General features: G+C 40.4%; 1 protein-coding gene and 1 pseudogene across 4 annotated transcripts in view; one reads left to right on the top strand and one right to left on the bottom strand.

Annotated features, from left to right (window-relative positions):
* Positions 1 to 27,511, top strand: part of WDFY2 (WD repeat and FYVE domain containing 2) — a 236,812-nt gene that overhangs the window by 37,485 nt on the left and 171,816 nt on the right. The window lies entirely within an intron of this gene.
* On the bottom strand, positions 13,956 to 14,540 carry LOC132228331 (large ribosomal subunit protein uL5-like; annotated as a pseudogene).

Raw genomic sequence — 27,511 nt, 5'->3', positions numbered from 1 at the left:
AAGTGATACAATATAACTATTAAGAAACAAAAAATATGGGTAGGCAGGTACTTCTGAAAAAAAAAATACAGATAGTAAAAGTTATTGAACCAAAATAGTTAAAGCAATGTAAATTAAAATAAAGCTTTTTAAATTCCCAGCTTGATAAATATTTTGAAAATTTGACAATATCCAGTTTCATAAGGATCTAAGGAGAAAAGCCACTGTCATCTGTTATTGGTAGTCCTGTTAGACTGATACCATCATTTTGGAGAGCAATTTGACTGACAGTACCTGTCAAAATGTGAAATGTACTTACCTTTGACTCCGCAAACTGGCTTTTTGGGGTGAATATTACAAAAATATTTGCATGATTTTACAAGGGTGTTTATTGTAACATTGCAATTAAATTAAAATGTGGAACAAGCCCTAGCTGGTTTGGCTCAGTGGATAGAGCCTCGGCCCACAGACTGAAGGGTTCTGGGTTCAGTTCTGGTTAGGGGCAGGTACCTCAGTTTCAGGCTTGATCCCTGGCCCTGGTACAGGTGTGTGTGTGGGAGGGAGGAGTAGAGGAGGGGACAACCAGTCAGTGTGTCTCTCTCACATCGATATGTCTTCCTCTCTGTCTCTCCACCTCCCTTCCACTCTTTCAAAAAAAAACAAAACTGTGGAATAAGCCAAAATCAGTAGGGCCATTCTATATAATAAAAGGCTAATATGCACATCAACCGAACGATAGAACAACTGGTAATCACCCGGACCACCACGGGGCAGCTCCTGCGTTGAGCGTCTGCCCCCTGGTGGTCAGTGTGAAGCCGGGCTCATGGCTGGCGAGCACAGTGGCGGTGGCTGGAGCCTCTCCCGCCTCCACAGCAGCATTGAGGATGCCCGACTGACAGCGTAGGCCCACTTAGCCTAAGCTGTCAATCAGACATCCCCCAAAGACTCCTGGACTGCAAGAGGGCACAGGGCAGGCTGAGGGGAGCTCCCCCCCACCCCCGCCAGTGCCCGAATTTCATGCACCAGGCCTCTAGTGTTTAAATAAATTACATTGTGGCCATACAATGCAATTAACTGGAAAGCTGTCAGTGGACTATTACGTAGGAAAGTTGCAAAGTAATGTGTATACTGTTTTTGTGATGCCTCTTCCACTAAAAAAAAAAAAAAGCATCTATGTATGCATATAAAATAATTGAGGTAAGAGGTCTGATGATTTTTCACTTTTTTTTTAAATCCTCACCCGAGGATATTTTTCCATTGATTTTCTTTTAATTTTTTAAATATATTTTATTGATTTTTTACAGAGAGGAAGGGAGAGGGATAGAGAGTTATAAACATCAATAAGAGAAAAACATCTATCAGCTACCACCTGCACACTCCCTGCCGGGAGCCGGTCTATCCTTGCTGTTTCAAGGGACCTGTCATATATGGCATACTGTTCTTAATATGTTTGCTCACCTTCTTGGCGCTGTGTTTTAACCAAGGTCACCTCTCTGAGAAAGGTTGTTTCCCCAGGTAGGGATTTTCCCCTGAAATTAGGGAGGGAATAAAACCCCTTCACTAAGTGCCAGGCGGGTAATTAATCACTTTAACTACGAACAATCATGCTTAAACTACATAATCTTTACTCCCTGGAATGGAGATAAGAAACGCCCTAACCTTTGGAATAGAGATTGATAGGATTGGAATCAACTGGTATAAATTCAGATGTAACAAGTCAACAGGACACAGAACCTAGACCCAGAAACTGGCCACAGAACCTAGACACAGAACCTAGACACAGAACCTACACAGAACCTAGAGACAGAAGAACTTCACTGGAGAGAACATGGCAAAAGATCCTGGACAGAAACTGGAGACAGAACCTAGAGACAGAACCTAGCGAGAGAACATGGCAAAAGGTCTTGGACAGAACCTGGCTACAGAACCTGGCTGGAGAACCTACAGAACCTGGCAATAGAACCAGGCAAGAGAACCCAACCATGCTGATCAACTGAACACTGCCTCTGTGTCATTCCTTCTTCGCCAACTCCGTCCACACCTTTGGGGACCCCTGGACCTGCTGGGGTTGGACCCCAGCAACTCCCCACTGGGGATGTGCCTGCAACCAAGGTACATGCCCTTGAATGGAATCGAACCTGGGACCCTTTAGTTCATAGGCCGATGCTCTATTCACTGAGCCAAGCCGGTCAGGGCTCCATTGATTTTCTTTTAGAGAAACTGGCCAGGGCTGATTTTTCACTTTTTATATAGGTAGATATTATTTGATATTTTGCAAAGGTGAATTAGGTATGTGTGTGTGTGTTCTTAAAAAAAGAAAGGAAGAAAGAGAGAAAGACTAGTAATGACTTTTTGAAAAGCAGAATTTTCAAAAATAAAGGAATATATAAATTTTTTATTTTGTAAAAATGCTTAAAATGGTAATATTTATGCCTTGCTTTCTGGGAGTGGTGGGGAGCCAATGATGGATTAGTAAACAATCTAATTGATAGAATATTGGAAAAAAATGCTATCTTCCTTTCAACTACCCTGTCGTATGAATCAGGATAGGCTAGATTATATTATAGTTACAGACAACATCCAAATCTCAGTGGCTTCAACTATTGAGTGTTATCTGGGTTTTACTAACAGCTGGTGAGCTAAAAGACTTAACCAACTTGGGAAAGGAGCTTGGCAGATCCTGCCCTGGCTTTTAGAGATTTCTTCCCAGAACTGACAAACATCAGTTCCACTTCATCAGTCAAAGCAAGTCCCATGGTCATGCCCGAATTGAAGGAGGCTGGGAAGTGTCATCCTACCATATATTCAGAAGGAAGAGAATTCAGAGTATTTGTGAACACAGCACTTTAAAAGGGGTAGTACTGGAGATGAGCTTCTAGAATAGTATCTAGCACATAGTTATGTGTATTCATTTTTATAAATACAGTAATTTACACAAAGCTAGACACGTTTTATTTAAATGTATGAAAGACATGATTTGCCTATTGATGAATCAACAGGCATTTGTTGAGTTCACGTCATTGTACTAAATCTGTGAATGACAAAATACTAAATCTGTGAATGACAAAAATAGTTTTTTGTTCTCACCACAAAAACATTCTGTAACTGTGTATGGTGATGGGTATTAACTAGATTTATTTTAGTGATCATTTAGCAATGTATTCAAATATGGAATCATTATGTTGTACATCTGAAACTAACACAATGTTGTATGTCAATTATACCTCAATTTAAAAAAATAAAAATAAAAGGATTTTTAGTCTGATATCTTAATGTGTTTTCAGTCATATGTGTGGACTGAGTGGAGATGGTGCCTTCAGCACTTTTTCTGAAATTGTGTAAGGGAGAGTGAATGTCATGTCCACTGTCCATGGCATCCACTTGTACAAAAGCCACAGTGATTTTTATGTAAATACCAATGTTTTTGACATATATAATTATTTAGTGGAATGCTGTCTCTCCTGCAATAGATGAATGATGGACTTTGATTGTATCTGGCTCTCCTGATACAATCAAAGAGATCATAAAAAAATCATTGTACCATTGAAGTCCTTCTCAGAGAATTAAATCAATGGAAGCAACCACCTTATGAGTCACCACTTTAATACATTTTTATAGGGCACGTCACGAAACAAGTATTTTACTTTTTTTATTTACTTCAGAAGAGAAGGAACAGTAGCTTAACATAGTTGAGTAATTCTTTTTTTTTTTAATAATATTTTATTGATTTTTTACAGAGAGGAAGGGAGAGAGAGAGAGAGTTAGAAACATCGATGAGAGAGAAACATCGATCAGCTGCCTCCTGCACATCTCCCACTGGGGATGTGCCTGCAACCAAGGTACATGCCCTTGACCGGAATCGAACCTGGGACCTTTCAGTCCGCAGGCCGACGCTCTATCCACTGAGCCAAACCGGTTTCAGCAGTTGAGTAATTCTTATGGTCAAGTTTTGTATAGGGTTTTAACATCATTATATCATTGATTCTTCAACAACACTCTGGGTTTGTATGATTATCTTCATTTATGAATTCAACAGAATTTTGTCTTGGGCCACCTGGATTTAGTGCTACATATTGGCAGCACTTTTTAAGAGTATCAGTAAAGAGAGGATATGAAAGACAATTAACATTTTTTGAGCACTGACCATGTGCTAGCACGTTACCTCATTAAAACTTTGCTCTAGGCTAACAGATGGCCTGTCTCTGATCCTAGTACCAATGATAGTGATAGTAAACTAAGAATTGACAGTATGTTGCTTTACTAGTATACCTCTGCTACTAGCTTCTGAGCTTCTTGAGGGCAGGGACTGTATCTTGCTCTTCTGTGTATCCCCAGTGGTTTCCACATTGTGTAGCAATAAATAAAGCTAGTTAAATGAATGCCTGTATAAGTGGATGGATGAATGAGAGGACTCAATCAGATGTACCACCTGGTCTCTAGTCTGGAGAACTATGATTAACAGATAATTAATGGATCTTGAAATGATCATTGGGTATTTGAAGGGTGTCCTAAATGTGTACAGCCTGTCTACCTTGTATAAAGTAAAATTACCTCTTCCTGTCACCCTCACTGTTAGTATACCGCATTCTCACAGAATGTTGCTGAATTGCCCCTGAACATAGAACATCACAGTTCTAGATGATGGGAGGCTTGCCAGAGCAAAACAATAAAGGCTTGGAGTGTCCCCCTCCCTGCCTGTCACCACTGTGAATACTGGGAGAGGGTGTGTTGCAAATGGAATGAGCAGTGCCACATGCCTTTCATCAAGCAGCAGTCACAAGACTGCTGGCACTTGTCCACCTTTGGGAAGGCTAGAAAAGTGAATGAAATATGTGATGCCTTCTGCTGCTCTAAAAATGTTGTTACTGAACAGATACATGCAAAAAAAAATAAAAAATGACACTAGACCACCAACTTACACCATACACAAGAATAAACTCAAAATAGATAAAAGACTTAAATGTAAGTTGTGAAACCATAAAAATCCTAGAAGAAGCCATAGGCAGCAAAATCTCAGACATCTCATAGCAATATGTTTATAGATACATCTTCTAGGGCAAAGGAAACTAAGGAGAAAATAAACAAATGGGACTTCATCAAAATAAAAAGCTTCTGCTCAGCAAAAGAAACCATCAACAAAACAAAAAGGGAGCTCACTGTATGGGAGAACATATTTGGCAATGATACATCAGATAAAGGGTTAATATCCAAAATATATAAGGAACTCATACAACTTAACAAAAGGATGATAAACAATCCAATTAAAAAATGGGCAAAGGACCTAAATAGGTACTACTCCAAAGAGGACATAAAGATGGCCAAGAGACATGAAAAAATGCTCAAAGTCACTGATCATTAGAGAGATGCCAATTAACACAACAATGAGGTATCACCTCACACCTGTCAGAATGGCTATCATCAACAAATGACAAATGCTGGTGAGGATGTGGAGAAAAGGGAACCCTAGTACACTGCTGGTGGCAATGCAGACTGGTACAGCCACTGTGGAAAACAGTATGGAGTTTCCTAAAAAAATTAAGTATGGAACTGCCATTGATCCCACTTCTAGGAATATATCCTAAGAATCCTGAAACACCAATCAGAAAGAATGTATTCACCCCTATGTTGATAGCAGCACAATTTATAAGCTAAGATCTGGAAACAGCCCAAGTGCCCATTAGTAGATGAGTGGATATGTGGTACATGTATACCATGGAATACTTTGCAGCAGCAAAAAAGAAAAATCTCTTACCCTTTGAGACAGCATGGAGGGACCTGGAGAGTATCATGCTAAGTGAAATAAGTCAGTCAGAAAAAGATAAGTATCACTTGATCACACTCATGTGGAATCTAAGTAACAAAATAAACTGATGAATGGAGTGGATCGAGAGACATGGAAAAATGGAACAGAAAGCGGAATCTCAGAGGGAAGGTGGGGGAGGATGGGTGGGTGGGAGGTAACCAACCAAAGAACTTGTATGCATATATGCATAACCCATGGACACAGACAATAGAGTACTGAAGACCTACGGTGGAGGGCAGGGGTGGGGTGAGGGACATATGTAATACTTTCAACACTAAAGATTTATTTTTAAAAAATGCTGTTACTGTAATGGTGAGCTGCAGAGCTCCAAGTGGGAAAAAGCAAATGGTGCCTCACTTACTGTGATTTTCCTTTCTCAACTATGTTCTCTCATTCCTCACAAAATCTACTTCTTCCACCTCCAATGGTGGACAAATATAGAGGAGATTCTCCTTCCAAAATTAAATATTGGAACTGAGGTTCTTTAAATAGGATTGGGGATTATTTTCCTCTCTCTACCTCATATTGTGGGTCAGCAAAATAAAGGTGAGAAGAAACTGGTTACTTACGGAACACACAGGCAGAGAGAATGATTCCTTCCGTATTTTCTAATCTGGGCTGATCTTCCTTACAAGTCCCTTCCCAATTTGGATATGGATGGGTTGGGGTAGATGGGGAAGCTAAAATAAGTAATTAGTCTGATGCAAGTAAAATTAATTTTTAAATATACAAAGTTTTGATTTTCACATTTCCTCTCCCTCCATGTTCTTCACTAAGATGGCATGTGGGTGAAGTGGTGGAGAGTGGTACAGGTGTGGATAGACCCACCTGGTGACCTCCAGGTCCTTTATGGCTCTGCCCTGAGCGGCTGCTCTGGCCTGGTGCCTAGACTGGAGATCGCTGAGGGATAACCTCCCTGCCTGGAGTTGCTGCTGAAAACTCTTGCTGGTAGAACTCGTGTTATGCTCGGTCATGTCTGGTGGTGCTCCGGGCAGGCTCCACTTTACTTTGGCTCTTTCGGGCATGCCTACCCTCTGGGTCTGTGCCATATCCTTCATCCAGCTACACATGCTTTTAGTGTTCTGCAGACCACTGGCTCTCTCTGGCTGGTCTCAGGTAAGCTGGAACAGTTTACAAATTTCAAATCCTGAACCTGGTAGAGGACAGTTGCCCTCTTAAAATGAAAATTAAAGAGTAGGGATTTTGGGATAACATTCATTCATTTGCATTTATTAAACATTTGCTAACAATATGGCCATTACTGTGCAGGGTTGTGAGCTTAGAAACACAGGTCACACAGTTCTGTTCTCCAAGAGCTCACAGTTCGGTCAAGGAAGCAGGTAAGTAAACTGTTACAGTAGAAAAGTTGTAGTAGAGAAAGATGATTGTATATAGCCTAAACTGGGACAATTTTATTTTTATTTTTTAAAAAATATATTTTATTGATTTTTTTACAGAGAGGAAGGGAGAGGGATAGAGAGTTAGAAACATCCATGAGAGAGAAACATCCATCAGCTGCCTCCTGCACACCCCCTACTGGGGATGTGACCACAACCAAGGTACATGCCCTTGACCGGAATTGAACCTGGGACTCTTCAGTCCACAGGCTGACGCTCTAGCCACTGAGCCAAACTGGTCAGGGCTGGACAATTTTATTTTTAAAGAGACATATATTTCTATTGATATCAGAGAGGAAGGGAGAGGGAGAGACCAATAGATACATCAATGATGAGAGAGAATCATTGCAGCTGTCTTCTGCATGCCCCACACTGGAGATCGAGCCCACAACTGGGGCATGTGCCCTGACTGGGAATCGAACCTTGATATGCTGGTTCATAGTTCGATGCTCAACTACTGGGCCATACTGGCCAGGCTAAACTGGGACAATTCTAAAAGAAAAGGTATAATTAAAAATGGTTTAATATGGTAAATTTTATGTTATATCCTTTTCCTACAATATACAAAAAAATTGAAGGTTGGTGCTGTTAATGCTCAGGCAGGGACAACAGACATCAATCAGGGAAGTTCTGGGCAAACCAGATGAATGGATAAGCTGCACTAGAAAGATGAAAGGGAGCCAGAAGGCAGAGACAAAGCAGGGAGAATGATACAGTGCCTTACTTTCCTCATCTCTAAGATGGGAATAATTATGGCACTTCTTTCATAGGGTTAGTTAGGAGAATTCAGTGAGTCAATTCAGGCTCCTGGAATACTGTCTAAGAGTTGTATTTTTTAAATCTCCTCACTCATTTTTCACTAGTCACCTGTGGTTTTCCTTCAATGTAGATCTTCAGATTTTTTTGTGTATTTTTTACACGGTAACCTCTCAACAGATGTTTGTGGTTTAATCTTTCAGACCTCATCATACCCTCATCAGTGAAAATCACTCATCTCTCCAGCACACCACATGTCAAAATACACATTTAGTGAACTTTTGGAAGTTACCTTATTTCCAGCCCTTTCTCATTTCCTCTAGAAATTTTTAATTTATAGAAGTAATTTCTTTACTACTCCCTAACCCCTATCCCCGAGCTTTTAAAATAAAGGGGCAGAATAAAGAGACATAATTAAATGATTGTGCTCCTACTGTCACCTAATATTCTTTTCAAGAGCTGATTTTGAAGTGATTGAACCCTGTTTTGTGATAACATGATAAAGGATGAAGGATTAGAGAAAAGATCTGGTTGGGAGAAACCAATATATAGTGACGTTGATTCATTTCAGGAGAGGGCTATTCCAGGCACACATTTACTTGCGATAGCTGTGGACATATTACTGCTGGATTCTGATAGAATTTGCTAAGAGCAGGAGTTCAGATTTCATCCCAGATGCTCTCTCTCAGGCCTTAACTGAGTATTTATAGTACTGGTCCCAAGAATAGTGGTGTGAGCCATCACTCTTGCATGGTTGTGACTCCTGATTTGCTTTTCCTGGTTCCATTCATCACTGTACGTGGCAAGAATCTGGTGTATTGGGATCTCTATGTGACTGCATTAGGCTGTGTTCACTCTGCTCATTTTATGTTACTTTAGCATGTGTTCAACAAATATTAGTTGAATTCTTGACTATCAGACACTATTCAGGCAGAAGATAATATTAGTAAACAAAACAAAGATCCTTACCCCTGTGGAGCTTATATTCTGAGGAGAAATAAACAATAATCATAAAAGGTAAGTAAAGAGGGTGTTAGAAGATGATAAGCACTGTGAACAAAAACAGAGCAGGATAAAAGGACTTGGGAATACAGTTACGGGTGGGCGGAGGTGGGGTTTCCACTTTCTAAAAAGGAATGGCTAGGGTAGTTCTCACTGAGAAGGTGATATTTGAATCAAGATTGGAAGGGTGAGAGGATTAGCCATGAAGCTATCTGGGCATGAATTTTCTTGGCAGAGGGAACAACCAGTGCATAGGCACCATGGCAGGAATGTTCCTGATGTTAAGCCAAGAGGCAGTGTGGCTAGGAGGGCAGTGCTAAGAGACGAGGTCGGGGGGATGTTACAGGATGAAAGATTGTTTTACAGACCATTCTGAAGATGGTGGCTTTCCTTCTGGTAAAACAGGAGCCACTGCAGAATGTTGAGCAGGGAGTGATGAGATTTAACTTGTTTAATTGTGTCACCTGATTGTGTGAGAGTCAACTAGGTGCAGGGTTGGGGTGAGTAAGGACAGAAGCTGGAAGACCAATTGGGAGGTCATGGCAGTAGAAGAGGTGAAGGTGGCTTTGACCAGGATGATGGTGGCAGAGGTAGTGAGGGGTGGTAGGGTACCTGTCACGGGTACCTATAATTTCATAATTCAAACTTAGTGCTTACTGGTCCAGTGTGCATTACCCCCACGTCCCATGTGGTTCGGAGTTTGGGCTCTGGAAGAGGGGCCGCACGCAAATGAAAGAGACGAGACAAGAAATAATAATTTGCAAGTTGGGGGGCCAGGCGAGAGCCCATCCAAAGAGTATGGATTCCACTTGTGCTCAGGCCCTGCCATCCTTTTATTCAGTTTGGGATGCACCTATAGCCCTTAGGCAGGCAAGTTCCAGTAACAGACAGACTATCTTATCAGTAAGGATTTACATGCCTATCTGGTGAGGAAGTTGCTTCAGCTACCATGGTCTGGACTAAACAGTGGGTGCATAGCCCTGACCCTTGCCAGGGCTCAAGGGTCACCAGCATTCTGGGCTCCTTGTCCATACCTCTCTGCTAGAGAAGACAATAGTCGGCTTCCCACAGTCAAGTATATTCTGATTAAACAGCACTTTAGCCCCATATGTTTCTGGAATTGGTGTGATGACTCCCTATGAAGCTCACATGTGTATCCCACTCGTTCATATAAAAGTTTGGGACACAAAACTCACGCTTCTTGAGTTGAATCTGTTTTAACTGGAGGTAGCTCTCCCTCAGCTCCAGGTGTGTAATAAAAGTGAAAAGGTGTATCTTTACACATTAAAGGTAATAATTCTTTTTAAAAAAAGATATTTGGCCCTGGCCTGTTCGCTCAATGGTTAGAGTGTCAACCAGAGCACTGAAGTATCTCAGGTCGATTTCCAGTCAAGGGCATGAACCTGGGGCTGCAGGTTGGATTCCCAGCACCGATTGGGGTACGTGTGGGAGGCAACCAATCTCTCTCTCTCTCTCTTCCTCCTCTCTCTTCTACTCTATCTAAATATCAATAGGAAAAATATCCTCGGGTAAGGATTAACAAAAAAAAAATCTATATAATAAAAGGCTAATATCCAAATAGACCGAATGGTGGACCAACCTGAACAACCAAACAATTGGTCGCTGTGATGTGCACTGACCACCAGGGGGCGTGCGCGGAACATGGCGGGCATCAGGCACGGTGGGATGGTGGAGCAGGTGAGCAGGGGTGCCAGAGAAAGGCGGGGTGCTGGTTGGAACCTCTGGTGGTTACTGAAAATTCTTTGCTCCTGCACACTGTGGTCCTGCCTGGTGTTCGCACCTGCTGCCGATGCCAGCCCCGCTCACACCCGCTGCCGGCACCAGAACCGCTGCTTGAAGCCATTGCTGTTGCCCGGTGTCGGTCTTGATTGCTCTGCACTGTCAGCGGGTGTGAGCAGCGGCTGCCAGCCCCGATTGCCCTTGAGGGCTTCTCCACCTCCCCCTGCTTCTGAGGGGCTATAGGGGCAGCAGCTGCCACTCGCACCCCTTGCTGGCACTGGCCCCAATTGCTCCGTGCTACCGTCAGCGGATGCAAACGGAGCGAGCTAGCGCAGTCAGCACATGGGAGTGGCAGCAGTGGGAGCGAGACTGCCTGCAGAGACAGGACCTGGGCCTATGGCAGGAGGGGCTGGTCGGGGGTGTGGAGGATGGGCCGAGACCCACCCCTGTGCCCACCACAGCCTTGCGGCCCACAGTTCCTTTCAAGGTGCACATATTCATGCACTGAGCCCCTAGTATATTTATAATGTACAAAGCAAAATTGCTCCACCCTTTCCCATGCCAACCACTACCAAAATTTGGTACCTATACTTAATGAGCCAATAAAAATAGGCCTTGATTTGGAGGGTTTCACAAGTTCAGTACAAAAATGGCAGCCATTTATAGAATAAGTACCTCTGGACTTGAGAACTAAGCAAAAATATTACTGAGGCCAACTAAAATCATGTGGAATTCAGCCAATATTAGCCAGCTCAGAGTGCAGCTAGCCCTAGTTGAGGGCCAGATGCTGACAGGGCAGGGATGAGATGCAGCCAGGACTTCGAAAAGGAAACTGATCTTTTGGGAGGGAATATTCACCTGACGTAGCATTTAATACTTAGCACTCCAGTGAGTTACTTCTGTTGATTGTTTTAATATGTTGTTCATATGTTTATGAATGAGGCTGGCTAAGAATTTTTAGTGAACTCTTCCTGATAAATGGGTGACCCAGAGCCCCTGGCTGCCACACTAGTGCCTAACAGTGAGGATCTGGGGAGAACAGATGCTGAAGGGGAATTAATGTTTTAGAATTTCCTGTGAAATCTGGAACTTCTAAGTGAGGACAGGAAGCCCAAGTTTGTCTTAGAGCATAAAATGAAACAAACCTAACACAAATTCTATTTCAGTGAATATTTTGTTTGCAATTTAATGTTTACAAATTCTTCTCTGTAATGTCTTATGTCACATTACAAAAGACAACAACAAAATAACCAAAAAGGCAGAGATTCATTTCCATTCCTTGTGGCCGAAGACGAGTAGATGCTATTTAGCTGCTTTACTCTGCATGTCATGTTTAACTGAATGGGATTTTTTTACTTGAGGATTTGTAATATCTAAACAGGGCCTTATAAATTGATTGACCAGCATTTTAAAATAGGATCATAAGTATCAGTAAAGCTTAAGCAGCAGTATGAATTCTTGCAGGCTTTAGACATCTTCTAAAGACATCTTTCTGTGCTCAGTGGAGCATTTGTGTTCATAACTGGTCCATTTTAATGGATTTAAACTGCATTGACAGTTTCCTTGTATGTGAAATGAGAAATTTGACTAGATTATTGCTCGGGTCCTTCAGTTTAAAATTAAAATTCTAAATTCCAAATTTCTAGTTTTAAGCTAATGAGAAGACAGTCTTGGAAGATGCCTCTGAAATTAGTTGATAAGTGGGAAGCCCCTTGAGCTGTTCTGATGACCTCATGATGTGAGGAAGGGTAACAGAAGGAAGTCACTGAAGCACACTAAGTGGATAGTGTAGGTTTCTCCTGATCACCTTTGGTCTCTATTTAAACATTCATTTTTGCCTACAGTAGATTTAGGAGCACTGGTGGTTATTGGTATTAATTAAATATCTAAAAGAATTTGAGCCCCTTGGAAATTGATGCAATATAACCACGAGTGTATTTTAATATTATCTTAATGACATATGGTATATGAAAATAGAATGTTTTGGGGGTAAATTATATTTAAGCTTCCCAATTAATTTGATTTTGGGAAGGGCTCTTGAATGATTAAAGCTTCAAGTTCCTCACTGCAAAATGCTCTATTTACCTATTTTTATTTTTTTCTATTTATCTTTAAGTGTTATACCAGTATAGTGAATAATGAAATAAGGACTTTATTAAGTACTATAAAGTGTTATACCCTACATAGATCATAATTATTAATATCCTGAGCTTTTTATTTTTATTTTTTAAAATATATTTTATTGATTTTTACATCAATATGGGAGAGAAACATCAATTTAGCTGCCTCCTGCACACCCCTCACTGGGGATGTGCCTGCAACCAAGGTACATGCCCTTGACCGGAATCGAACCTGGGACCCTTCAGTCTGTAGGCCGACGCTCTATCCACTGAGCTAAACCGGTCAGGGCTATTCTTATTTTTTTTTAATATACTTTATTGATTTTTTACAGATAGGAAGGGAGAGAAATAGTTAGAAACATCTATCAGCTGCTTCCTGCGCACCCCCTACTGGGGATGTGCCCGCAACCAAAGTACATGCCCTTGACCGGAATCGAACCTGGGACTCTTCAGTCTGCAGGCCAATGCTCTATCCACTGAGCCAAACCGGTTAGGGCTATCCTGAGTTTTTTACACTAAACTACTGTGCTGCATGTGGTGGAGAATTAGAAAACTCAGACATGTAGCAAATAAATTTGAAAGAATTCTGATTGGAAAACAAGGAGAAAGAACCTATGTCATTATGGCCAAAGGATAATTGAGCTCCTTTCTTTAGCAGCACCTCTCTTTTTAATTTTTTGATATATGTATAGATTTTTTCTGTTTTCAGTTTGTACATGTATTACATTTTTATAAAAAATAGGTAAAGCACCAAAAAATATATGAAACAGGAGGTAAAAAACCACTCATGATAACACCATCTTACAGCAACCACTATTAACAGATTTCCTTGAACTCATTTCTTTTTCTCTGATTTTGGTAAGGATCATTTTATATGTACAGTCTTTTATACCCTGCATTCGCCTAACATGATGTCCCTCACACACTGAAAGTGATGTGCGGAAATATGGAGCCTTAGCCACAATAGGTATTTGAGCTACTGAATCAACCTGGAGTGCCTGCCATCTAGTCCTTTTGTTTAAATTAGATCCTTTTTGTTTAAGTCACTTTAGTTAGGTTTCTTTTATTTGCAGCCCAAACAACCCCAAACTGTGAAAACTGTCTTGAATTTATGAATTCCTCCCATGCATGATTTCTTCCTCCCCCCCACCCCCCGCCCCCCACTGAAAATATCTTATTGGCCTTTTCGATGGAAACGGGAATTTATTTGCCAGGAAGGATGATCCCATCATGCTTCTGCTGAAACCAGCACATGGCCTTCTCTTTGCTGATTCTGTGTTTGGCTCTAATGCAACCTGACCTGCGTTTCTTGTCTGCGATGCTGGAACCTGGCCTACCCAGCACCACATAGATGTCCATCCAGTGCATAGATAGCAATGCTTGGGTCATATTTGATCCCCAGATTGAGGTGTTCTGGATCCTAAAACCAAAGTTTCCAGTATCTGAGAAGTTATTTTTTTGTAATTTGTACTCTTACACCTTCAGACCTTTCTCCAAGATTTCTTTTGCCTCAGCCCTGTAAACTATGCAGTGGACAGCAATCTTTTCATTTCTCCTAATGCCTAAGGATCTGACAGTGTATCTGGCTTTGGAGAACACACGGGTCTGGCCTGTGAGCTGCTTCAGGACCTTGGCTGCCTGGATCAGTCTGTCTCCACTTTTCCCCACACAGATGTTGAGGCAGAGCCTATGGATGTGAAGTTCCCTCATGGGGTTCTCCTTTTCCCCTTAATCCTGTGCCATGATGAGAAACAGGAAGAGATTTCTTCCTTTTAAAACATGTGAATGTAGACTAAATTACTATGAGTGGAATTTGTGGATTAAAGATTATACACTTTATTAAGTTTTTGACCTCTGAGGGATTTCATTTATTTTCTTGCCAGTTCATGGTGAGATTTTAAAACATTTTTTTGAAATGAAAATTTTGGTGTTTTAAACTGGTAAAGTTTCCTTTTCTTCTTAAAAATATTTGGTTCACTACAGTGCCTGCAACGTTATTTCTTTCTTTATATACACTATTTTTTTAGTATCTACTCTATGTCTGATACTTTTGCACATAACCCAGTGTGTGTGTGTGTGTGTGTGTGTGTGTGTGTGTGTGTGTGTGTGTATGTGTATTTTAATAGGCATATTTTATCCATTAGTATTCACTGAATGTTTGGTCTTACCCATGGCATCTTGTGTTAGGTTTTCAAATTATTATGCTTTCCTATTGTTTACCCTTTTCTGAGTTTTGTCTTGAATTTTCTTTAAATTTCCTTGTGACTTGGAAGTTAAATATGTCTAATTTTTGTTGTAATTGTGGGTATGTTTAACATTTGCACTTAGCATTGGAGCAGTAGCTGAGGAGCTCCCCTAAGCTATATGAGCTTCAGCATGTTCTTTTCTTCCTTCCCTTTATAGCCTAAATTTTGTTGAAATAATTAGAAATGTTTGTTCATATAATTTTTTTTAGCATTTTGCTCTTTCAAGTCTCCTTGCTGAATATTTGTATCATGATTTCAACACCATTAGCATACATAATTTAGATCACTGTATTTTTGTTACCTTTATTGCTCACTGCTATTTGTTTTATACTCATCTATATCTATACTTTCAAATATCTTCTACTTTCTTGAGTTCTTTATTTTTTAATTGATTGTATGTCCCCCTTTCTTAAGAATTTTTTTTCCAGAAAGAATATGTGGAAAGTACATTGTTATCTTTGAGTCTATTAATATTTTCATTTGCTTTATAATCATGATAATTACAATATTGATAATTTAGTTAAATTTGGGATTCTTACTAGGTCACAATTTTTTACCTTCAAAGTCCTACAAACCTTACTCCATGGTCTTTTAGCAGTTAATACCCCTCCCCACCTTTTTTAAAAAAAATCTTGGTGGAGGTTCCTATGTCTATTTAATTTTTTTTCTCCTTGACATTCAGAAATTCTGGGATGTGTGTATCTTTTATGATTAATTCTGCCAAGTTCTGTGCATAATTTCAGTTTGAAAAACTCATTTTTAAGCTCCCCCCACCCCCTATTATTTACTTAATATTTCTGCTTTACTTATCTCTCCCTTCTCTTTCTGGAATTCCTATTATATACAAATTTGATCTTCTGGATCTGTTGTTCAGGTTTTATCTTTTTCACTGATAATGTCTTGTTTTTTATTATTTTCATGTGAACGCTGGGAGATTTCATTGAGCACTAGTTTTCTGCGGTAGCCAGTCTGCATTTCACTGTCTCTATTCTTTAGGCCACTAGTTTCACTTTTTGTTTTCAAATGCTATTTCTTGTTACTCCCTTTTCACCTTTCCTTGAAGTAATGTTTGTTATCACTGATTCACTGTCAGTTTGAAGTTCATTGAGAATGTAAATTTTAGAATTTGTAAGCTTGTCTTGTTTCTTGCAGTTATTCAGATTATTCCGTGTCTCTTAAAATATTTGAGTCTCTTCTCCTATCTAGTTTGCTTGCTTGTCTGCTTGCTCATCTGCCAAGTGAGGTCTAGTTTATGCAGTATGGGGAACTGAAATAATGCTTTATCGGAAATTGTGTAGACCGTGTTCAGTTCTTTTCATTACAGTCAAACATAGGGGAAAATTTAGATTTATTATAATTTCTCATCAACAGCTTAGAGTTCTGATAGTTTTTGTGGGGTAGAGATGGAGTTGTAGGCAGTGGGAGACAGCTGCAGGGCAAAGTTCCCCTTTGTTGCAGAACAGTCTCTCTTTTGTGTTGTCTTGGCAGCTCTGAGCCTACTGGAGTAGTTTCCCTTCCTCTTGCATAGCTGGCTGGCCTGGCATCCAGGCAGAACCTGTGTCATGACTCTTTGTCCAGCACTGCCTTGCTTCCAGCCTCTGCTCCTATCCAGAAGCTGTCTGCAGGCTCTGAAGATGAGATCCTGGTGGACTTGGCCCCTCTCTTTGTAGTGGAGTTTAAAGTTTGAGACTGATAGCCATTGTGTTCCAACCCTGGCTTTGCTATATTAGCTGTGTAACATTGGGCATCTTGTTTAAACCTCCGAGCACCAGTTTACTCGTGTGTATAATAATATTTAAATTTATTAACACTCTAAGGCACTTAGGTAGGGTGTTTGATTCTCAATAGCTAATGAATGGCAGCAGTTTTATTGTTGAGGTTTGGGGAACTAGCTGCTGATTAGGCTCTCCATTCACTACTCTCTTTTCTAAGCCATCTCCTGCTCACTCTCCTCAAGGGTTCAGGTTTTGGATGGGGCTCCTGTGAAGTGGTCAGTTTGTGGTGAAGAATTTTCTCTATCAAGTTAGTTGGGTCATTTTAGCAAGGAATGATGAGACAAAGTCGTGGTAATATGCATCATGTTGGTTCCAGATACTCACATATAATTCTTTAAACCACTGACTTTTATTTTAATAAATTATGTGAGGTAAGGGTCCACTTTTTGGGAACTAACTAATTAGGGCATCGCCGTTTATTGTATAATTCATCTTTCCCTCACTATAATAACTTTTTAGTATCCTAATTAGTATATATGCTTTTAATTTGGTTCCATTGGTCAGTATGCTTAATTTAGTATAGTACCATGATATTTGAGTCTTCCTTCAGTGACAAGAATAATTGTTAAGTGCATAGGGATTGGAGACGGATTTCCGGTTTGAATTCTGACTTCTTTAATGCCTGAGAGGATGAGTAAATTACTTAATCTCTCTGGACCTCAGTTTTATCATCTTGTAAATGGGCATAGTGATAGTGCCAATCTGTAGGATACATGTAAAGATTAAATCATAATTCTCATAAAGTAATTAAAACTGAACTTGGCTCAGTGTAAGTGCTTAAAATTGTTAGTTATTATTACATCTTAAAATATCTTTCCATGTGTAACACAGACTTTTTAAAAAACATTTAACTTTATTGTTTATATTATTAGAGATGTCCCCTTTGTTTTTTCCCCCCCATTGACCCCCTCCATCCAGCACTCACCCCTCCAAAGGCTTCACACACTATTGTCTGTATTCATGGGCCATGCATATATGCATATAAGTTTCCCATTTAATTTCCCCCCAGCCACTTTCTCACCCCCACCTTCTCTCTGAAATTAATCAGATTGGTTCATGGTTATATGTTTCTGGATCTGTTTTGTTCATCACTTTATTTTGTTCATTAGATTCTACATATGAGTGATATCATGTGATACTTGTCTTTCTCTGACTGGCTTATTTTGCTTAACATTATATACTCCAGGTCCATCCACGCTGTTGCAAAAGGTAAGAGTTCCTTCTTTTTTGCTGCTGCATAGTATTCCATTGTGTAAATGTACCACAGCTTTTTTATCTCTTCATTTGCTGATGGCACTTGGGCTGTTTCCAAATCTTAGCTATTGTAAATTGTGCTGCTATGAACATAGGGGTGCATATATTCTTTCTGATTGGTGGTTTGAGTTTCTTAGCATATACTAGTATTCCTAGAAGTAGGATCACTGGGTCAAATGACAGTTCTATTTTTAATTTTTTGAGGAAACTACATACTGTTTTCCACAGTGGGCTGAACCAGTCTGCATTCCCAGCAGCAGCGTACTAGTGTTTGCGTTTCTCCACATCCTCGCCAAGACTGTAGTTTGTTGATGTAGCCATTCTGATAGGTGTGAAGTGGTACCTCATTGTTGTTTTAATTTGCATCTTGGATAATTAGTGACTTTGAGCATTTTTTCATATGTCTCTTGGCCTTCTTTATGTCTACTTTGGAGAAGTATCTGTTTAGGTCTTTACCCATTTTTTAATTGGATTGTTTGTCTTACTTTTGTTAAGTTTTATAAAGTCCTTTTATATTTTGGATATTAACCACTTATCGGATGTATAATTGGCAAATATATTCTCTCATGCAGTGGGCTCTCTTTTCAGTTTGTTGATGGTTTCTTTTGCTGTACAGATATAGTCCTATTTGTTTATTTTCTCCTTAGTTCCCTAGGAGATGTATCTGTAAACATATTGCTATGAGAGATGTCTGAGATTTTGCTGCGTATGGTTTCTTCTAGGATTCTTATGGTTTCCGACTTACATTTCAGTATTTTATCCATTTTGAGTTTATTCTTCTGTACGGTGTAAGTTGGTGGTCTAGTTTCATTTTTTTTAAAATATATTTTTACTGATTTCAGAGAGGAAAGGAGAGGGAGAGAGAGAGATGGAAACATCAATGATGAGAATTGAGAATCATTGATTGCCTGCCTCCTGCACATCCCCTACTGGGGATCGAGCCCGCAACCCAGGCATGTGCCCTTGACCTGGATTTGAACCCGGGACCCTTCAGTCCACAGGCCAACACTCTATCCACTGAGCCAAACCAGCCAGGGCTAGTTTCATTTTTTTTTTTTTCATGTACCTGTCCAATTTCCCCAACACCTTTTATTATTGAAGAGATTGTCTTGACTCCATTGTATCATCTTGCCTCCTTTGTCAAATATCAATTACGTGTAATGTCTTGGGTAGATTTCTGGGGTCTCTGTTTCATTGATCTATGTGCCTGTCCTTGTGTCAGTGCCAGGCTGTTTTGATTACAGTGGCTTTGTAATGTAACTTTTTTTCCCTTCAATTAAATCTTTATTGTTCAGATTATTACATTAGTTACTCTTTTTTCCTACCATAACTCCCCTCCACCCAGTTCCTACCCCACCCTCCGCCCTCACTCCCCACCCACTGTCCTCATCCATAGGTGCACGATTATTGTCCAATCTCTTCCCTCACCCCCACACCCCTTCCCCACCAAGAATAGTCAGTCTATTCCCTTTCTATGTCCCTGATTCTATTATAATCACCAGTTCATTCTGTTCATCAGATTATTCACTTGATTTTCAGATTCACTTGCTAATAGCTGTGTATTTGTTGTTCATAATTTGTATCTTTACCTTTTTCTTCCTCTTCTTCTTCTTAAAGTATACCTTTCAGCATTTGATATAATACTGGTTTGTTGGTGATGAACTCCTTTAGCTTTTTCTTATCTGTGAAGCTCTTTATCTGGCCTTCACTTCTGAATGATAGCTTTGCTGGATAAAGTAATTTTGGTTGTAGGTTCTTGGCATTCATCACTTTGAATATTTCTTGCCACTCCCTTTTGGCCTGCAAAGTTTCTGTTGAGAAATCAGCTGACAGTCGTATGGGTACTCCCTTGTAGGTAACTGATTTTCTTTCTCTTGCTGCTTTTAAGATTCTCTCTTTGTCTTTTGCTCTTGGCATTTTAATGATGATGTGTCTTGGTATGGTCCTCTTTGGATTCCTTTTGTTTGGAGTTCTCTGTGCTTCCTGGAGTTGTAAGTCTATTTCTTTCACCAGGTAGGGGAAGTTTTCTGTCATGATTTCTTCAAATAGGTTTTCAATATCTTGCTCTCTCTCATCTTCTGGCACCCCTATAATTTGGATGTTGGTACGCTTGAAGCTGTCCCAGAGGCTCCTTACACTATCTTCATATTTTTGGATTCTTTTTTCATTTTGCTTTTCTGGTTGGGTGTTTTTTGCTTCTTCGTATTTCAAATCTTTAACTTGATTCTTGCACTCCTCTGGTCTGCTGTTGGGTGTCTGTATAATATTCTTTATTTCAGTCCGTGTATGCTTAATTTCTAGTTGGTTCTTTATCACAACATTGAGGGTCTCATTAGATTTCTTGAGGATCTCATTACATTTATCGGCGGTCTCACCAGTCTTTTTGAGGGCCTTATTAAATTTATCGGCGACTTCTAGACAGTTCTTTAAAGACCTTAAAAGTGTGGTTTTGAACTCTATATCCAACAGTTTGCTTTCCTCCAATTCTGTTGTTTGTGTCCTGTTTCTTTGTCTCGGCATTTTTATGCTTCGCTGTGTCGATAGAGTGCCTTTCTGTGCTAAGTGTCCCAATTACCTGAGGTAGACACTCTTGGTGCACCCCCTTGTGGGCTTTGTGCACAGTCTTGTTGTAGTTAAGCCTTGATTGTTGTAGTTATCACTGTGAGGAATTGACCTCCAGGCCAATTGGCTGTGAGAATCAGCTGTGTCTGCAGTGGGAGAACTTCTGTGCTGGAGACACCCCTCTGGGGCTAGACTTGCTTCGATGGGGCTTTGGTGCTCACTGAGTCTGCCCCCTGAGTGTGTCTTTTATGGTTCCACAGAGCTGAAAACTGGATGGTCCCACTCTGACCTCTGGGCTTCCTGGCTCCTGGATCTCTAGGGAGGTGCTAATCTAGCCTTTGCCTGAGGCTATCCAGCAAAAGTCTCCCTGCAGGGCTTGGGCGGGGTGGGTCTCACGGCATCAACAGGGCAGGGTTAGCAATTATGGCTGCTCTCAGTCTTGCCCTCAGAGGCTCTGCTTCTCAATGTCCCAGTAATCGCTGCAAGCACCACGGAGAGAAAGCTGCCCTAGGGTTCTGAGCGATGCCAGACAGTCCTGCTTCTCCCATATGAGTCTGGGTCCCTAGAGACTCGCCCAGAACTGGAGCTCAGAGCCTGAGACTCCCTCCCAATTGAAAACGACAACCACGCCCTCAGCCACCAGCCCGCTCCGCATGCACTCCGCACCTTAGTATTTTACTTAAGCACTGCGCCGCCTCTGAGTCTCAGTATGTTTTTCTCTTTCCTCCTGGTTGTAGAACTTCCACTCAGCCAGCCTTCCTGTGGTTCTGGATGATGTCCGTTCTGTCTTTTAGTTGTATTTTTGAAGTGGTTGTTCGAGGCAGCAAACTCCAGTGTTTACCTATGCCGCCATCTTGGTTTCTCCTTTGTAGTGTAACTTGATAACTGGTAGTGTGATCCCTCCAACTTTGTTCTTCTTCCTCAAGATTCCTATGGCTATTCGGGGTCTTTTTTGGTTCCATATACATTTTTGGAGTGTTTATTCTAAATCTGTGAAATATGCTATTGGTATTCTAATAAGGATTTCATTGAATCTATAGATTGCTTTGGGTAGTATGGCCATTTTAATGATGTTGATTTTGCTAATCCATGAACACCGTCTATTCTCCCACTTGTTTATATTTTTCTCTCTTTTTTCAATGTTCTGTAGTTTTCCGAGTACAGGTCTTTTACCTCCTTGGTTAAATTTATTCCTAAGTATCTTAATTTTTTTGTTGCAATAGTAAAATAGATTATTTAGTTTCTCTTTCAGAGAGTTCATTATTGGCGTATAAAAATGCCATTGACTTCTTGGTGTTGATTTTGTATCCTGTTCTGTTGCGGAATTCATTTATTGAATCTAGTAGTGTTTTGGTTGAGTATTTAAGGTTTTTATGTACAATATCATATCATCTGTGAATGACAGTTTTACTTCCTCTTTTCCAATTTGGATGCCTTTTATCTCTTCTTCTTGTCTGATCACTGTGGGTAGGACTTCAGTACTATCCTATATAATAAAGAGGTAATATGCAAATTGACAATCACTCCAACATACAAGATGGCCGCCCCTATGTGGACACAAGATGGCCAGCAGGGGAGAGCAGTTGGGAGGGACCAGGCCTGTAAGCGAGGGCAGTTGGGGGCAGTCAGGCCTGCAGGGGAGGGCAGTTAGGGGTGACCCAGGCCTGCAGAGGAGGGCATTTTGAGGGGACCAGGCCTGCAGGGGAGGGCAGTTGCAGGGGAACCCAGGCCTGCAGGGGAGGGAAGTTGGGGGGGACCCAGGCTTGCAGGGGAGAGTAGTTAGGGGTGATCAGGCTGGCAGAGGAGGGCATTTGGGGGACCATGCCTCCAGGGGAGGGCAGTTGCGGGGACCCCAGGCCTGCAGGGAAGGGCAGTTGGGGGGATCCCAGGCCTGCAGTGGAGGGCAGTTGGGGGGACCAGGCCTGCAGGGGAGGGAAGTTAAGGGCAATCGGGCTGGCAGAGGAGGGCAGTTAGGGATGACCAGGCTGGCAAGGGAGGGCAGTTAGGGGTGACCGGGCCAGCAGTCCTGGATTGTGAGAGGGATGTCCGACTGCCCATTTAGGCCCGATCCCACCGGAGATCCTGATTGGAGAGGGTGCAGGCTGGGCTGAGAGACACCCCCGCACCCCCGCCCCATGCATGAATTTTGTGCACTGGGCCTCTAGTGTTGAATAAGAGTGGTGAAAACAGACGTGTTCCTGTTCTTAGGGGAAATGCTTTTATTTTTTGCCCATTGAGTATGATGTTGGCTGTAGGTTTATCATATATGGCCTTTATTATGTTGAGGTATGACCCCTCTATTCCCACTTTGCTGAGAGTTTTTATCAAAAAAGGGCATTGGATTCCTAGCCAGTTTGGCTCAGTGGATAGAGCGTCAGCCTGCTGACTGAAGGGTCCCAGGTTTGATTCTGGTCAAGAGCACGTACCTTGGTTGCAGGCTCCTCCTGGTCTGGGCTTGTGCAGGAGGCAACCATTCCATGTGTTTCTCTCATATCAATGTTTCGCACTCTCTCTCCCTCCCACTCTCCCTAAAAATCAATGGAAAAATATCCTCATGTGGATTAACCCCCCCCCCCCACACACACACACAAAAAAAGGGCATTGGATTTTGTCTAATGCTTTTTCTGCATCAATTGATATGCTCATGTGATTTTTGTCTTCCAATTTGTTTATATGATGTATCACATTTATTGATTTGTTGTCTATTGTACCAACCTTGCATCCCCACAATAAATCCCACCTTGTCATGCTGTATGATCTTTTAAAGATATTGCTGGATCCGATTTGCTAATATTTTGTTGAGGATTTTAGCATCTATATTCATCAGGGATATTGGCATGTAATTCTCTTTCTTTATAGTGTCTTTTATCTGGTTTTGGAATTAATTAGGCTAATGCTAGCCTTGTAAGGAGAGCTTGGAAGTGTTCCCTTCTTTTGGAATTTTGGAATAATTTGAGGAGGATGTTAGTTCTTCTTTGAATATTTGGTAAAACTTCCCTGTGAAACCTTCTGGACCAGAGCTTTTGTTTGCTGGGAGTGTTTTGATTACTGCTTCTATTTCATCAATAGTTATCAGCATATTCAGGTTTTCTGATAATTCCTGGTGGAGTTTTGGAAGATTATATTTTTCTAGGAATATGTCCATTTCATCCTTGTTAGAATATAGTTGTTCATAGTATTTTTTTTAGGATCCTTTGTATTTCTATGGGATCAGTTGTTACTTTCCCTCCTTTGTTTCTGATTTTGTTTATTTAGGTCCTCTCTTTGTTTCTTGATGAGTCCTGCTAAACTTCTTTCTCCCTTATTTTCCAGCAGAGTTATGGCTTTACTTCTATAAATCCAATTAAATGGATTTCTATCACACTGACAAAACCCAGAGTTGGAGAAGGTAGGGAGATATACATAGCTGTCTCACAAGGAAGCCTTAATCTTTTTAAGTGGCATAAGAAGAGTTGAGAGAGAAATTATAAGTGATCATATTTTTCTTTGCTAGCTAGTGAAGAACAGCATAACTCAGAGAATTTCACAGAGCAAAAATGATCAAATCCAAACCTCAAAAATTGCTAAAGGTTCATCAATCTTATTTATCCTTTCAAAGAATGAGCTCTTGGTTTTATTGATTTTTTTTTTTTTTGTCTCTATGTCATTTATTTCCCCTCTGATCTTTATTATTTTCTTTCTTCTACTTACTCAGGGCTTTTCTTTTTGTTTTCTTTCTAATTCTTCAAGTTGTAGGGTTAGATAGTTTATTAGCAGTTTTTCTTGTTCTGTGATGTAGGCCTGTAGTGCTATGAACTTCCCTCTCAGGACTGCTTTCACTGTGTCCCATAAATTTTGGGTTGTTGTGTATTCATGTTTATTTGTTTCCAGGAAGTTTTTATGTCTTTCTTCATCTCTTTGATAACCCATTCATTGTTTAATAACATGCTATTTAGCCTTCATGTGTTTGAATGCTTTTGAGTTTTTTTTTTATTGTAGTTGATTTTAATTTCATGCCATTGTGCTCCAAGAAGATGCTTGATATGATTTCAATCTTCTTGAACTTGTAGACTTAGTTTGTGTGCTAACATATGGTGTATCTTTGAAAATGTCTCATGTGCAATTGAGAAGAATGTATATTTTGTTGCTTTGAGATGAAATGGTCTGTAAATGTCAATTAATTCCATCTCATCTAAAATGTAACACAGACTTTTATTTTTGAGTCTAGCTTCCAAAACTGGAGATTTCAAAGCTGTAAACTTTCTTCCTCCTTCATCAACTTCTTTCTCCCTTATTTTCCAGCAGAGTTATGGCTTTACTTCTATAAATAACACCAAGAACTAGTCTTGCAAAGCCTGGAGGTGTGTTTTTGAGGGAAAGTGGTTGGAAACTTGGCTATGTGAGGGCCAGGATCCCATTTTTACCCTCTTTGTGTTTCTTGTACTAGTCCTGGTTTGTGGTAAATACTCAATACATAATTTTCAAAATGAAGAAAAGGTAATATCTTCAGCCTTTTAATAATCAAAGATTTTAGGATATTAAGGATCCAGGTTAGGGTCAATTAAACTTTTGTAAATTTACAGTATCTTGTAGCACCTTAAAATTGGAAAAGGCTGATTTTTCTCATATATTCAATACTAAAAAATAACTTTAGTAAAGCAAGGAGAATTTTTTTTTAAAAAAAATATATTTTTATTGATTTTAGAGAGAGGAATGTAAAGGGATAGAGAGATAGAAACATTGATGAGAGAGAAACATCATTGATTGGCTGCCTCCTGTGGGCCCCCTACTGTATATTTAGCCCAGGCATGTGTCATGACCGGGAATCGAACTGTGATGTACTGGTTCATGGGTCGATGTTCAACCATTGAGCCACTCTGTCTGAGCAAGGAGAACTTTTTTGCTTCTTCACAGGCTGGGGTAACTTTTCTCTCGTTCTTCCTCTCACTGGCTTGGGGTCCACAGGCAGGTTATCATCTGCATACTGCAGTTCTTTACTTCTACGATGGAAGTGAACACAGGCTCTCCTCCTGGAACTTCGGTGAGGATTAAATGAAGGAAAGCAGGTAAAGTACAATGTGTCTTCTATAATAAGTGCTCACAGTTCTGGAAGTTGAAGCCTGAGATCGAGATGCCATCCTATGGTGGGTTCTTTGTGAGCCTCTATTTCTGATTTATAGATGGCTGTCTTCTCATTGTTTCCTCACGTGGCAGGGAGAGAGCGAGAGATCATTTCTCTGGTGTTTCTTCTCATAAGACCACTAATCCCATTCAAGAGAGCTCCACCTTTGTGACCTAATCTCCTCTCAAAGGCCCCACCTCTTAACACCATCCCATGGGTGTTAGGATTTCAACATACGAATTTTTGGGACCACGCAAACATTCAGTCCTTAATAGTTGCTATTAATCTTTCTACTACTATTATTCTCAGCTAATAGAAGGAAAAATGGAAGCTTTACTCTAATCGTACCATCACTCTCTATTTCTTTTCTGGTGTCCCCATATCTGGGCAGTGAGTGCCAGAATGGAACTTTTTTCTCAGATTCTTCATGTACTTTATTTTGGCTTCACTCTTATTTTATTTTTTTAAGGATTTATTTATTTATTTATTGTTGACAGTATTAGCGATGTCCCCCATTTCCCAACACCCTACCCTTTGCTACCTAGCCCCCACCCTACCCCAGGCCTTCCCCACACTATTGTCTATTTCTGTGAGTTATGTATATATACATATATGTTCTTTGGTTAATCTCTTCCCATCCCCTCCACCGCCCTCCCCACTGAGATGTGTCATTATGTTCCATATATCCATTGGCTTTACTCTCAATGGAAGGGATGCCCACCAGAAAGGAGTTTCTTCATTTTTTTTTATAATGTGCTAGATGCCAACCCTTTGTTTTGCTTTATATATCAGGAGGTAAGACAATTATACATTGGGCAGTTGGAGATATTTCTTAAAATGTTTTGGCTTTTGCTGGGTTTTGCTCATTTTTAGGTTTATGTGTCAGTGAGCTTCATCTACCTGCTGCAGCTCACATTCATGCATGCACATTGCACTCATACATTGGCAAACACACTCTGATTTGTAAACATGCTTTAGACTAAACAATTCCCTATTTTACAATTATCTTAGTTATCTTGGCCATGGTTAACTGGTTATTATCAAAACATACCTGTAGGCCATGATCAGTAGAACTTGGGAAATACCAATCCTAGCTGAGAGGTCAAAGGGAAAATTGGCCTTGACCCATTTAGGCAAGGTGAAAAATGGCCAGTTCTTTGGCATTGTGTTCTTTTTCAACACAGAAAGTAAAGTCGCAGCAATTAAAAGGACTCACAAGATTTCACAAAGTATGCTTACATACTAAGGCTTAGGAAAGACAAGCATACAATATAATATAGCAAGAGAAAGAGAATACAGGCAAACATCAGGGAATCCAGAACATTCCAGGTTCTTTGTCATTTGCACAGAATGTTTTTGTTTTTTGTTTTTGGATAATGAACCTTCAACATACATATGAGATAGCATGGCCTAGGCCAGTGATGGCGAACCTTTTGAACTCAGCGTGTCAGCATTTTGAAAAACCCTAACTTAACTCTGGTGCCGTGTCACATATAGAAATTTTTTGATACTTGCAACCATAGTAAAACAAAGATTTATATTTTTGATATTTATTTGATATATTTACATGCCATTTAACAAAGAAAAATCAACCAAAGAAATGGGTTTGCGTGTCACCTCTGACACACGTGTCATAGGTTCGCCATCACTGGCCTAGGCAAATAGATCAATAGAACAGATTAGAAAGTCCAGAAAGAGACCAATACACATATATAGTGATTTGATTTTGACAAAAGAGCAAAAGCAATTTGGTGGAGAAAGGATTATCTTTTCAAC

This window comes from Myotis daubentonii, chromosome 2, assembly GCF_963259705.1.
Source record: "Myotis daubentonii chromosome 2, mMyoDau2.1, whole genome shotgun sequence".
Lineage (NCBI taxonomy): Eukaryota > Metazoa > Chordata > Mammalia > Chiroptera > Vespertilionidae > Myotis > Myotis daubentonii.
The sequence above is the reverse complement of the archived record's forward strand: the minus strand, read 5'-3'. Positions and strand labels throughout refer to the sequence as shown.